Genomic DNA, 13,981 nt, shown 5'->3' with positions numbered 1-13,981 from the left:
AGACACAGAAGGCAGATGGTTCAAGTCTCTGATATTTATTGAAAAATGAGGGGCAGGCAAGAGGCAGGTCTGGGACAGGCAAGAGTTCATAACCAGGCCAGAGTCCAAACGATACAGGGCGGCAGGCAGTCTCGAGGTCAGGGGCAAGCAGAATGGTCAGGCAGGCAGGCTCAGTGTCAGGGAAGGCAAAAGGTCAGAACCAGGAGGATAAAAAAAGAGAGACTAGGTAAAAACAGGAGCTTGGAAAACCGCTGGTTGACTTGGCAAGACAAGGCGAACTGGCAACAGACAAACAGAGAACACAGGTATAAATACACTGAGGATAATGGGGAAGATGGGCAACACCTGGGAGGGGGGAAGACAAGCACAAAGACAGGTGAAACAGATCAGGGAGTTACATAAATCAGAAATACATACATTGTCATCCTACAACAAACATGGTACAGAGGAGATGGACCCACTGGTTGTCCTATAGGTTACAGAGAGCTGGTGGTCCCATCTACCAAACTACCTGGTGTGAAACAGGGAAGGGACTCAAGGGGTATGCTAATTTGGTATAGAGCAGACCTAACTCACTCTATTAAATTAATCAAAACAGGAACATTTTACATTTGGCTAGAAATTCCAAAGGAAATTATGTCAACAGAGAAAAATGTCCTCTTGTTTGCTACCTATATCCCCCCACTAGAATCCCCATACTTTCATGAAGACAGCTTCTCCATCCTGGAGGGGGAAATCAATCATTTCCAGGCCCAGGGACATATACTAGTCTGTGGCAACCTAAATGCCAGAACTGGACAAGAACCTGACACCTTTAGCACACAGGGGGACAAACACCTACCTGGAGGTGACAGCATTCCCTCCCCCATATGCCCCCCTAGGCACAACTACGACTAAATAATCAACAAAAACGGGTCACAACTCCTGCAGCTCTTTTGCACGCTGGGTATGTACATAGTCAATGGTAGGCTTCGAGGGGACTCCTATGGCAGGTACACTTATAGCTCATCTCTTGGCAGTAGGACTGTAGACTACTATATCACTGACCTCAACCCAGAGTCTCTCAGAGCGTTCACAGTCAGCCCACTGACACCCCTATCAGATCACAGCAAAATCACAGTCTACTTGAACAGAGCAATACTTAATCATGAGGCATCAAAGCCAAAGGAACTGAATAATATTAAGAAATGCTATAGATGGAAGGAAAGTAGTGTGGAAACCTACTAAAAAACTTTTGGGCAACAACATATTCTATCCCTTTTAGACAACTTCCTGGACAAAACTTTCCACTGTAACAGTGAAGGTATAAACTTGGCAGTAGAAAACCTAAAAAGTATATTTGACTTCTCAGCTACCCTACCAAATCTAAAAATGTCAAGCAGAAAACCCAAGAAAATTAACAACAATGGCAAATGGTTTGATGAAGAATGCAAAAACCTAAGAAAGAAATTGAGAAACCTATCCAACCAAAAACATAGAGACCCAGAAAACCTGAGCCTTCAATATGGTGAATCACTAAAACAATACAGAAATACACTACGGAAAAAGAAGGAACAGCACATCCGAAATCAGCTCAATGTAATTGAAGAATCCATAGACTCTAACCACTTCTGGGAAAATCGGAAAACACTAAACAAACAACAACACGAAGAGTTATCTATCCAAAATGGAGATGTATGGATAAACCACTTCTCCAATCTTTTTGGTCCTATAACAAAGAACAAACAGCAAAAACATATACATTATCAAATACAAATCATAGAATCAACTATTAAAGACTACCAGAACCCAATGGATTCTCCAATTACATTAAATTAACTGCAGGACAAAATACAAACCCTCCAACCCAAAAAGGCCTGTAATGTTGATTGTATCCTCAATGAAATGATAAAATATACAGACCACAAATTCCAATTGGCTATACTCTTTAACATCATCCTTGGTGCTGGCATCTTCCCCAATTTTTGGAACCAAGGACTGATCATCCCAATCCACAAAAGTGGAGACAACCGTGGGATATGAGTCAACAGCAACCTTGGGAAAATCTGCATTATCATTAACAGCAGACTCGTACATTTCCTCAGTGAAAACAATGTACTGAGCAAATGTCACATTGGCTCTTTACCAAATGACTGTATGACAGACCACGTATTCACCCTGCACACACTAATAGACAAACAAACAAACCAAAACAAAGGTAAAGTCTTCTCATGCTTTGTTGATTTCATAAAAGCTTTCGACTCAATTTGGCACGAGGGTCTGCAATACAAATTGATGGAATGTGGTGTTAGGGGAAAAACATATGACATAATAAAATCCATGTACACAAACAACAAGTGTGCAGTTAAAATTGGCAAAAAACACACACATTTCTTTCCACAGGGCTGTGGAGTGAGACAGGTATGCAGCTTAAGCCTCACCCTCTTCAACATATAAATCAACAAATTGTCGAGGGCACTAGAACAGTCTGCAGCACCTGGCCACACCCTACTAGAACTTGAAGTCAAATGTCTACTGTTTGCTGATGATCTGCTGTTTCTGTCCCCAACCAAGGAGGGCCTACAGCAGCACCTAGATCTTCTGCATAGATTCTGTCAGACGTGGGCTCTGACAGTAAATCTCAGTAAGACAAAAATAATGGTGTTCCAAATAAGGTCCAGTTGCCAGGACCACAAATACAATTCCATCTAGACACCATTGCCCTAGAGCACACAAAAAACTATACATACCTCGGCCTAAACATCAGCGCCACAGGTAACTTCCACAAAGCTGTGAATGAGCTGAGACAAGGCAAGATGGGCCTTTTATGCCATCAAAAGGAATATAAAATTTGACTTCTCAATTAGGATCTGGCTACAAATACTTGAATCATTTATAGAACCCATTGCCCTTCATGGTTGCGAGGTCTGGGGTCCGCTCACCAACCAAGAATTAAAAAAATGGAACAAACACCAAATCGAGATTCAGCATCGAGAATTTGGCTAAAATATCCTCCATGTACAACGTAAAACACCAAATAATGCATGCAGAGTAGAATTAGGCCGATACCCGCTAATTATTAGAATCCAGAAAAGAGACGTTCAATTCCACAACCACCTAAAAGGAAGCGATTCCCAAACCTTCCACAACAAAGCCATCACCTACAGAGAGATGAACCTGGAGAAGAGTCCCCTAAGCAAGCTGGTCCTTCACAAACACAAACAGACCCCACAGAGCCCCATCAACACAATTAGACCCAACCAAATCATGAGAAAACAAAAAGATAATTACTTGACACATTGGAAAGAATTTACAAAAAAACTGAGCAAACTAGAATGCTATTTGGCCCCAAACAGTGAGTGCACAGTGACAGAATACTTGACCACTGTGACTGATCCAATCTTAATGAAAGCTTTGACTATGTACAGACTCAGTGAGCATAGCCTTGCTACTGAGAAAGGCCGCCGTAGGCAGACCTGGCTCTCAAGAGAAGACAGGCTATGCGCACACTGCCCACAAAATGAGGTGGAAACTAAGCTGCACTTCCTAACCTCCTGCCAAATGTATGACCATATTAGAGACACATATTATCCTCAGATTACACAGATACACAAAAAATTTGAAAACAAACCCAATTTTGATAAACTCCCATATCTACTAGGGGAAATACCATAAAAGGGCAACCAGTGAAGAACAAACACCATTGTAAATACAGCCCATATTTATGTTTATTTATTTTCCCTTTTGTACTTTAACTATTTGCACATAATATGAAATGTGTAATGTCTTTATTCTTTTGGAACTTTTGCGAGTGTAATTTTGACTGTTCATTTTTATTGTTTATTCACTTTTGTTTATTATCTAGTTTACTCGCAATTGCAATGTTAACATATGTTTCCCATGCCAATAAAGCCCTTAAATTGAATGAAATTGAGAGAGGGGAGAAAAGAAAGAGGGCTAGAAGGAAGGCGTGAGAAGGCGTGAGAGAAAAACACCACGAAAAAATACAAGATTTAGAGATAAGACAGACACAAAGATAAGACAGAGAACATCAAAAGAGAGAGATAGAGAGATAAAGGGACAGACGATACTATCTCTTCAGAGACAGACAACGTTTCAGTGTCCACACTAGGATACTACTGAAGTATGAGGTCATATACTGTATCGGGCATGCATTCTAAGAGGTATGATAGCAATAATGGACATTGGAACAAGGCTCCAGTTCAGTTAAGTTCACATTCTTGGCCTTTGCAGGAATTATTCTCACATTCTCCAGCACTGAGAGAATGCTAAAGAAGATGACAAAAGGCTGCTCACCTGCGTAGCGGGGCTGGCTGTACCGGAGCAGTCTTCTCTCCCAATTGGTGTGGGTGTGTGTGCCTACGTGTGTACCTGCGTAGCAAAGCTAGTGTGTGTGTGCCTGCGTAGCAAAGCTAGTGTGTGTGTATGTGTGTGTGCCTGCCTGCATGTGTGCGTGTGTGTGTGTCTATACAATGCATTCTGAAAGTATTCAGACCCCTTCCCTTTTTCCACATTTTGTTACATTATAACCTTGTTCTAAAATGTATTAAACAAAATGTTTGCTCATCAAAAAACACATAATACCCCATAATGACAAAGCGAAAACAGGTTTTTAGAAATGTTTGCAACTTTATTAAAAATAAAAACAGAAATACCTTATTTACATAAGTATTCAGACCCTTTGCTATGAGATACGACATTCAAATCAAATCAAATCAAATGTATTTATAAAGCCCTTCTTACATCAGCTGATATAAGACATTGAGCTCAGGTACAGCCTGTTTCCATTGATCATCTTCGAGATGTTTCTACAACTTGATTGGAGTCCACCTGTGGTAAATTCAATTCATTGGACATGATTTGGAAAGGCACACACCTGGCTATATAAGGTCCCACAGTTGACAGTGCATATCATAGCAAAAACCAAGTCATGAGGTTGAAGGAATTGTCCGTAGAGCTCTGAGACAGGATTGTGTCGAGGGAGAGATCTGTGGAAGGGTACGAAAAAATGTCTGCAGCATAAAAGGGCCCCACGAACACAGCGGCCTCCATCATTCTTAAATGGTAGAAGTTTGGAACCACAGAGACTCTTTCTAGAGCTGGCAGCCCGAACAAACTGAGCAATCGGGGGAGAAAAGCCTTGGGCAGGGAGGTGACCAAGAACCCAATGGTCACTCTGACAGAGCTCCAGAGTTCCTCTGTGGAGATGGGAGAACCTTCCAGAAGGACAATCATCTCTGCAGCACTCCACCAATCGGGCCTTTAAGGTAGAGTGGCCAGATGGAAGCCACTCCTCAGTAAAAGGCACATGACAGCCAGCTTGGAGTTTGCCTAAAGGCACCGAAAGGACTCGCAGACCATGAGAAACAAGATTCTCTGGTCTGATGAAACCAAGATTGAACTCTTTGCCCTGAATACCAAGTGTCACGTCTGGAGGAAAACCTGGCACCATCCCTACGGTAAAGCATGGTGGTGGCAGCATCACGCTGTAGGGATGTTTTTCATTGGCAGGGACTGGGAGACGTGTCAGGATCGAGTGAAAGACGAATGGAGCAAAGTACAGAGAGATTCTTGATGAAAACCTGCTCCAGAGCGGACCTCAGACTGGGGCGAAGGTTCACCTTCCAACAGGACAACGACTCTAAGCACACAGCTAAGACAACAAAGGAGTGGCTTCGGGACAAGTCTCTAAATGTCCTTGAGTGGCCCAGCCAGAGCCCTGCAGAGAAGAATGGGATAAACTCCCCAAGTACAGGTGTGCCAAGCTTGTAGTGTCACACCCAAGAAGACTCAAGGTAGTAATCGCTGCCAAAATGTCAAAAAGCCTGTTTTTGCTTTGTCATTATGGGGTATTGTGTGTCGCTTGATGAGGATTAAAAAAAACAATTAAATCCATTTTAGAATAAGGCTGTAACGTAACAAAATGTGGAAAAAGTCAAGGGGTCTGAATACCTTCTGAATGCACTGTACCTACCTTATCGTAGCTGACTCATCGTATGCGGTCGTCTCTCCCAGTTACACAGCTGTTCCATCTCATCCAGGGATTTCCCCAGGACCTGCTGGACCAGTAGACTGAGACCCTTATCTGTTGGGCCCTCCCCAACCAGCATCCAACCAGCACCCCACGAGATCCCCCGCTGTCACCACAACTGCTAACACTATGCTGGATCTGGGGATCACACACATAGGATACAGGCAAATGTTTCGAATATTGTAATAACATTGGTAATAACAGGGCCCATTTTTACTTAATCTTATGACCACAAAGTAAATCCATTCTGCCACCTCTGGTATCTTGGCCCTCCCACCACCCCTACGGGACGTCAGCTCCCGCTCAGCCCAGTCCAAGCTCTTCTCTGTCCTGGCACCCCAATGGTGTAAACAGCTTCCCCCTGAAGCTAGGACAGCAGAAAACATCTGAAACCCTACCTCTTCAAAGAGTATCTTAAATAAACCCAGAGCAGTGCAGCTGAATAACCTTTTGAGGATCTGAGGACCGATGCCAAATCTTTTCGGTCTCCTGAGGGGGAATAGGCTTTGTCGTACCCTCTTCATGACTGTCTTGGTGTGTTTGGACCATGATAGTTTGTTGGTGATTTGGACACCAAGGAACTTGGAAGCTCTCAACCTGCTCCACTGCAGCCCTGTCGATGAGAATGGGGGTGTACTCGGTCCTCCTTTTCCTCTAGTCTATGATAATCTCCTTTGTCTTGACTACGTTGAGGGAGAGGTTGTTGTCCTGGCACCACACTGCCAGGTCTCTGACCTCCTCCCTATAGGCTGTCTCATTGTTGTCGGTGATCAGGCCTACCACCGTTGTGTCGTCAGCAAACTTAATGACGTGTTGGAGTCGTGCCTTGCCACGCAGTCGTGGGTGAACAGGGAGTACAGGGGGGGACTGAGCACGCACCCCTGAGGGGCCCCGTGTTGAGGATCAGCGTGGCGGATGTGTTGTTACCTACCCTTACCACCTGCGGGCGGCCCATCAGGAAGTCCAGGGTCCAGTTGCAGAGGGAGGTGTTTAGTCCCAGGGTCTTTAGCTTAGTGATGAGCTTTGAGGGCACTATGGTGTTGAACGCTGAGCTGTAGTCAATGAATAGCATTCTCATATCGGTGTTCCTTTTGTCCAGGTGGATAAAATGGCACCGGTTGGCCTATAGGTGGCGTTGTTTTAAGCAGTCTCATTTAAACCCTCATATCCGTTTGACCAAGAGCAGGGCTTGACATGAACCTTTTTGGGGGACTGATTTTTGACTTGTCCAAAAGCTCATCATTCGTCCCTCCAAAAATTATAATATGGTCTGTAACACCATTTTTTACATCCTTGTATGATGCAAGGTACCACTTTACAAAATAAAATGTATTGCTATATTATTTACCATAGAGAATCAGACAAAAATGTAGGCTACATTTTGGTTTCTTTGCATATTCAAGCCTGTCTCAAAATATAACACTGCCCCTTTAAGGCTCTTTTGGAGGATGGTTGGCCACCCTTGGTAGCCTATAAAATATTGCAACATTACAAATACAACCAAACTTTTTTATGTCTTTAGAAAATAATTGCCTCCAGGGATCGATATTAAGGGCGTTCCGTCATCCCTGGGACAATAAAAAAGAGACTCTGGGGCCGTTCTGGGACGACAGATCCAAAATTCATACAACCACTGCACATTAAATCATTTAAAAAAGCAATGAGGCTGATGCAACAGATCAGACTGTTGCATCAATGCGCACATGGCTGTAGGCTATGTGTCACGTCTACTCCCGCTCCCCCGCTCCAGCGCTCAATGTCCCCAGTCTACTAACCACCGGTCCTGGCAACCCATAATTATGCACACCTGGCAACCATCATTACGCACACTTGCGCTACATCATGAGGCACACCTGGACTTCATCACTCCCTGATTACATCCCCTTTATCTAGCACCCAGTTATATCCCCCATTAGGTAGTATTGTTTCCTGTTTTCTTGTTTAGACTATACTCCTGGTTTATATTCACTCCATGTTTGTTCCTATTAAACTCACCGACTGCACCTGCTTCCTGACTCCCTGAGTCTCCGTTACAGAATACTACCTCACAGAATGGAAGCAGCAGCCAACCGAGACATCTCCCAGATGGTCGGCGAACCGGGGGACCTACTTCGCCAACACCACAACCAGCTGGCGCAACTGGGGACGGCTATGGATGAGGTCCTCTGCGTTATTCAACATCTAGATCTTCCTCAAAGGACGTCACCCCCAACGAGGATCTTCTACCATGAGTCAACCCAGCGAGCCATCTCCGCAACCCATTCAGCAGTCTTCCCAGGTCAGCGATGCCCGTTTGTCCCTTCCGGACAAATATGACGGGACTACATCCAAATGCTGTGGCTTCCTCCTCCACTGCTCCCTCTATTTTTCTCATCAAACGGGAGCCCCGATCACCGAGAGGTTTAAGGTTGCCATGGTTATTTCCCTGCTGACCAGGCGGGCGTGGGCTACGGCCGTCTGAGAGAGAGGAGAGGAAGAGCTGGGTTCCTATGGGAGGCTCATGACTCTGTTCATCCGTTTCCTGGGGTAGGTGTGAGTATTCCATCATCACTCTCCATCAAACCCTTTTTAATACCGATTTCACTAGCTGGCTGTCCCTCGTGTTGTTTCTACAGCTCTAGTGGACTCTGGTTCCGCGGGGAATTTTATTGACCAGGCCCTTGCCTCCTCCCTGAACATAACATCATACCCGCTCTCCTCTCCGTTTCCGGTTCAAGCACTGGATAACCAACCACTGGGATCTGGGACAATGACACACATCACAGCACCACTCACCATCACCGTGGCACCCCAGCACCAAGAAAACCTTTCCTCATCATCCAGGCACCCGTACACAAACTCCACTCCACGACCCCACCATTTCCTGGTCAAGGATGGAAATCACGGCCTGGGCACCCGGATGTCAGAAGACCTGCTTTCCCTTACCCTGTGGTTCCACGTCGGTTGAGTGTCGTGTGGTTGCCCTCCATGTCTTTATTAAATGTTTTTGTTAAAATAACATGTCTTTGACGATTTTTGAAACACGCATTGTCGTCTCCATGCTGTCCGCGCCTATACCGTGGGTCTCCCATCCTCCTCCATTTTTCAAGTCACCAGCCTCCACTGACACACACACAGGGCCTGACTGTGAAGTTGATGACAGACACACTGTAAATGCATCTCGTTCTCACCGCCTCCAGCTCTTTTCTGGTCCAGAGGACAGAGTTGTTCTTTCAGTGCCGTGGGGTCAGCACCTGTAGGTCACACGTGATATGGGGTTACACGGACCCCTACTGACCTCTCACCCCAACCTGTCAATGGCTATGGGGTTACCAGCCTAATCCTTCACCCAATGCTAGAAAACTCACCCATCCTATTGTGTTTCTCACTTTCCTTTCCCCCCCATTTTCACACACACTAGATATACCTAAATCCTGATGCATGGCAAACTGAACAAATAACATACACACACATTAGCCTATTCCTCACTAACTACTCCGTCACAATGTGTGTCACCACACCTTAATGTTTGTATCACTGCTAAGAATAGCTGGGTTATCATTAACTCAAAAGACTGAGATGGGATAGGATTAACAGCAGTTGTTGAGGGTTACTGATTGATGTTTGGACTAGTTCTGCTTCGCTTTTGGTTTGATTTAAAGCCCTAATACCCACTGAGAAGAAGGGGCACATTTTTGGAAGGCTGGGGTGAGTTTAAAAAAAGGCCTGTTAACAAAAGGGAGACAAGGGCCGGGTATGTTCCTAAACATTCCCAAATGCTCCTGCCTATCTCGCTCTGTCTTTCTCACTCTCTCTCTCTTTCATACTGTGTGGGCTCTGACTCCCCCCTCCACCCCACCCCGTCTCCCTCCTTCCCAGGCCGAGTATTCCTATTCCCCTCTCCCCACCGCTATCTGTTTGTCTCGGATATCCCAAGGAAAGGGCAACGCGGTGGTCAGGGTGTAAAACATCCAGCCTTCCTGACGGACAGCCTGGGAAAGCAGACCAAAGGGCTTCTCTCTCCCTCTCTCGCCACACTTTAGCTCTCAGGTCCTCACAGATCGGAGCTGGCTAATGCATGCCGAACAGCGGAGAGACAGAGCAGTGTTTATTGTAACATAGCTCAGAACAGGTCTGGGAAGCACAGGTATTAATTGCACTAAGGAAAAACACTTTTCACTGACTCCCCAGAGCAAAGCACAGCACAATGCATGGCGGTAGAGCACTGCATACTTCACAGAAATCTTCTTTCTATGTTGCTAATCGACCAGTTATACTCCCCCCCCCCATTCATCCCAGTCCCACAGAAGAAAATAAGGGGGTGGGCTAAGGAATGTGGAACATGTAGCTTCCCAATTGCATGGGTGAGCTACTGTGTGACAGGTAAGCAGAGCTGTATATGGAAGACTCCACCTGGGAGTGAGTTTGTTTGTGTGTAGAGGTCGACCGATTAATCGGAATGGCCGATTAACTAGGGCCGATTTCAAGTTTTCATAATAATCGGCATTTTTGGACACCGATTGTGGCCGATTACATTGCACTCCACGAGGACTACCTGTTACGCGAGTGCAGCAAGAAGCCAAGGTAAGTTGCTAGCTAGCATTAAACTTACCTTATAAAAAAACAATCAATCTTAACATAATCACTAGTTAACTACACATGGTTGATGATATTACTAGTTTATCTAGCTTGTCCTGCGTTGCATATAATCGATGCGGTGCCTGTTAATTTCTCATCGAATCACAGCCTACTTCGCCAAACAGGTAATAATTTAACAAGCGCATTCGCGAAAAAAAGCACTGTCGTTGCACCAATGTGTACCAAACCATAATCATCAATGCCTTTCTTTGAAATCAATACACAAGTATATATTTTTAAACCTGCATATTTAGTTAATATTGCCTGCTAACATGAATTTGTTTTAACTAGGGAAATTGTGTCACTTCTCTTACGTTCCGTGCAAGCAGTCAGGGTAGATGCAGCAGTTTAGGCTGCCTGGCTTGTTGCGAACTGTGTGAAGACCATTTATTCCTAACAAAGACCGTAATTAATTTGCCAGAATTGTACATAATTATGACATAACATTGAAGGTTGTGCAATGTAACAGCAATATTTAGACTTAGGGATGCCACCCGTTAGATAAAATACGGAACGGTTTTTCTCTAAATGATAATTTCCGGATTTTACCATATGTTATGTTATAATTAAGTCTATGATTTGATATTTGATAGAGCCGTCTGACTGAGCGGTGGTAGGCAGCAGCAGGCTCGTAAGCATTCATTCAAACAGCACTTTCGTGCATTTGCCAGCAGCTCTTCGCTGTGCTTCAAGCATTGAGCTGTTTATGACTTCAAGCCTATCAACTCCCGAGATTAGGCTGGTGTAACCGATGTGAAATGGCTAGCTAGTTAGCGGGGTGCGCGCTAATAGTGTTTCAATCGGTGACATAACTCGCTCTAAGACCTTGAAGTAGTTGTTTCCCTTGCTCTGCAAGGGCCGCGGCTTTTGTGGAGCGATGGGTAACGATGCTTCGAGGGTGGCTGTTGTCGATGTGTTCCTGGTTCGAGCCCAGGTGGGAGTGAGGAGAGGGACGGAAGCTATACTGTTAAACTGTCAATACTCAAGTGCCTATAAGAACATCCAATAGTCAAATGTATATGAAATACAAATGGCATAGAGAGAAATAGTCCTATAATTCCTATAATAACTACAGCCTAAAACTTCTTGCCTGGGAATATTGAAGACTCATGTTAAAAGGAACCACCAGCTTTCATATGTTCTCATGTTCTGAGCAAGGAACTTAAACGTTAGCTTTTTTACATGGCACATATTGCACTTTTACTTTCTTCTCCAACACTTTGTTTTTGCATTATTTAAACCAAATTGAACATGTTTAATTATTTATTTGAGGCTAAATTGATTTTATTGATGTATTATATTAAGTTAAAATAAAAGTTTTCATTCAGTATTGCTGTAATTGTCATTATTACAAAAAATAAAATAAAAAATTGGCTGATTAATCGGCATCGGCTTTTTTTGGTCCTCCAATAATCGGTATCGGCGTTGAAAAATCCTAATCAGTCGACCTCTATTTGTGCGTGTCATTCCACTCATAGACCTTTACACCTGTCATGACTATCCTTTCTGTCTCTCCAACATACAAATACATACCAGAACATTGTGTATTTGAGCCTGGTGTCTGACTCTGAACTGATATGTGTAGGTCCCAGACAAGTGTTTGTTTGGCTTTACTAGTACTCACCTACTGGTTGCATAGCCTGGCTCATTCCTCTCCAGTGGGTGGAGCTGCGTTGTCAGCCTGAGGGGTCTCACGCCCCTGAGGGGGAGGAGGGGATACAAAGTCGGGAGGGGGAGACAGTAGTGGGGGGAGACAAGCACGTCAAATTAGAGTTGAATTAGAGTTGTGAAAAAACCCATACCAGTAGTTCGGTTCAGCAAAAGACGGGAACGCTTGCTCTGGTCTGTGGAATACAAACATCCAAGGCAACTGGGGACACACCTTGACTGGCATTTCAGGCAATATTAACCACACCTTATTAGTGGGAATTGTCATAATAATGAGTAGACACTTCCTGACTCCAAGGACTTTTATTTCGTTATGGACTTCAGTTTGGTTATGCATCCCAATCATTTTCACATTTCTGATTGTTTTTTTCATTTAAATCGCATAGTTGCTAGTACAATTCCAGAGCCTCTCAAGAGCTGCATTCACAGTGCAGACCCCTTCACTTTTTCCACATTTTGTTAAGCTACAGCCTTATTATAAAATTGATTAATTCATCAATCTACACACAATACCCCATAATGAAAAAGCAAAAAACTGGTTTTTAGAAATGCTTGCAAATGTATACAAAAAATAACATTTACATAAGTATTCAGAGCCTTTTACTCAGCACTTTGTTAAAGCACCTTTGGCAGCGACTACAGCCTCGAGTCTTCTTGGGTACGACGCTACAAGCTTGGCACACCTGTATTTGTGGAGTTTCTCCCATTCTTCTCTGCAGATCCTCTCAAGCTCTGTCAGGTTGGATGGGGAGCGTCGCTGCACAGCTATTTTCAGGTCTCTCCAGAGATGTCCGATTGTGTTCAAGTCCAGGCTCTGGCTGGGCCACTCAAGGACGTTTAGAGACTTGTCCCGAAGCAACTCCTGTGTTGTCATGGCTGTGTGCTTAGGGTCGTTGTCCTGTTGGAAGGTGAACCTTCACCCCAGTCTGAGGTCCTGAGCGCTCTGGAGAAGGTTTTCATCAAGGATCTTTCTGTACTTTGATCCGTTCATCTTTCCTTCGATCCTGACTAGTCTCCCAGTTCCTGCCGCTGAAAAACATCCCCACAGCATGATGCTGCCACAACAAAGCTTCACCGTAAGGATGGTATTGGCCAGATGACGAGGGTGCTGGTTTCCTCCAGACGTGACACTTGGCATTCAGGCCAAAGAGATCAATCTTAGTTTCATCAGACCAGAGAATATTGTTTCTCATGGTCTGAGAGTCCTTTAGGTGCCTTTAAGCAAACTCAAGCGGGCTGTCATCTGCATTTTACTGAGGAGTGGCTTCCGTCTGGCCACTCTACCATAAAGGCTTGATTGGTTGAATGCTGCAGAGATGGTTGTCCTTCTGGAAGGTTCTCCCATCTCCACATAGGAACTCTGGAGCTCTGTCAGAGTGACCATCGGGTTCTTGGTCACCTCCCTGACCAAGGCCCTTCTCCCCCATTTGCTCAGTTTGGCTGGGCGGCCAGCTCTAGGAAGAGTGTTGGTGGTTCCAAACTTCTTCTATTTAAGAATGATGGAGGCCACTGGGTTCTTGGAGACCTTCAATGCTGCAGAAATGTTTTGGTACCCTTCCCCAGATCTGTGCCTCGACACAATCCTTTCTCTGAGCTCTACAGACAATTTCTTTTACCTCATGGCTTGGTTTTTGCTCTGACATACACTGTCAACCATGGGACCTT

The 13,981-nt window shown here is 44.5% G+C and overlaps 1 long non-coding RNA gene across 1 annotated transcript; it reads right to left on the bottom strand.

The window, feature by feature from the left end:
• Window positions 1–9,014: 9,014 nt before the first annotated feature.
• Window positions 9,015–12,520, bottom strand: LOC115159129 (uncharacterized). Its single transcript, XR_003868852.1, has 3 exons — window positions 12,451–12,520; window positions 12,273–12,347; window positions 9,015–9,264 (listed from the first exon to the last, which is right to left on the bottom strand). It is a non-coding gene; the product is annotated as an uncharacterized LOC115159129 (long non-coding RNA).
• Window positions 12,521–13,981: the final 1,461 nt, after the last annotated feature.

The sequence above is a fragment of the Salmo trutta genome, chromosome 23, assembly GCF_901001165.1.
Source record: "Salmo trutta chromosome 23, fSalTru1.1, whole genome shotgun sequence".
In the NCBI taxonomy this organism is placed as follows: domain Eukaryota; kingdom Metazoa; phylum Chordata; class Actinopteri; order Salmoniformes; family Salmonidae; genus Salmo; species Salmo trutta.
This window is presented reverse-complemented; position numbering and strand designations above follow the sequence as displayed.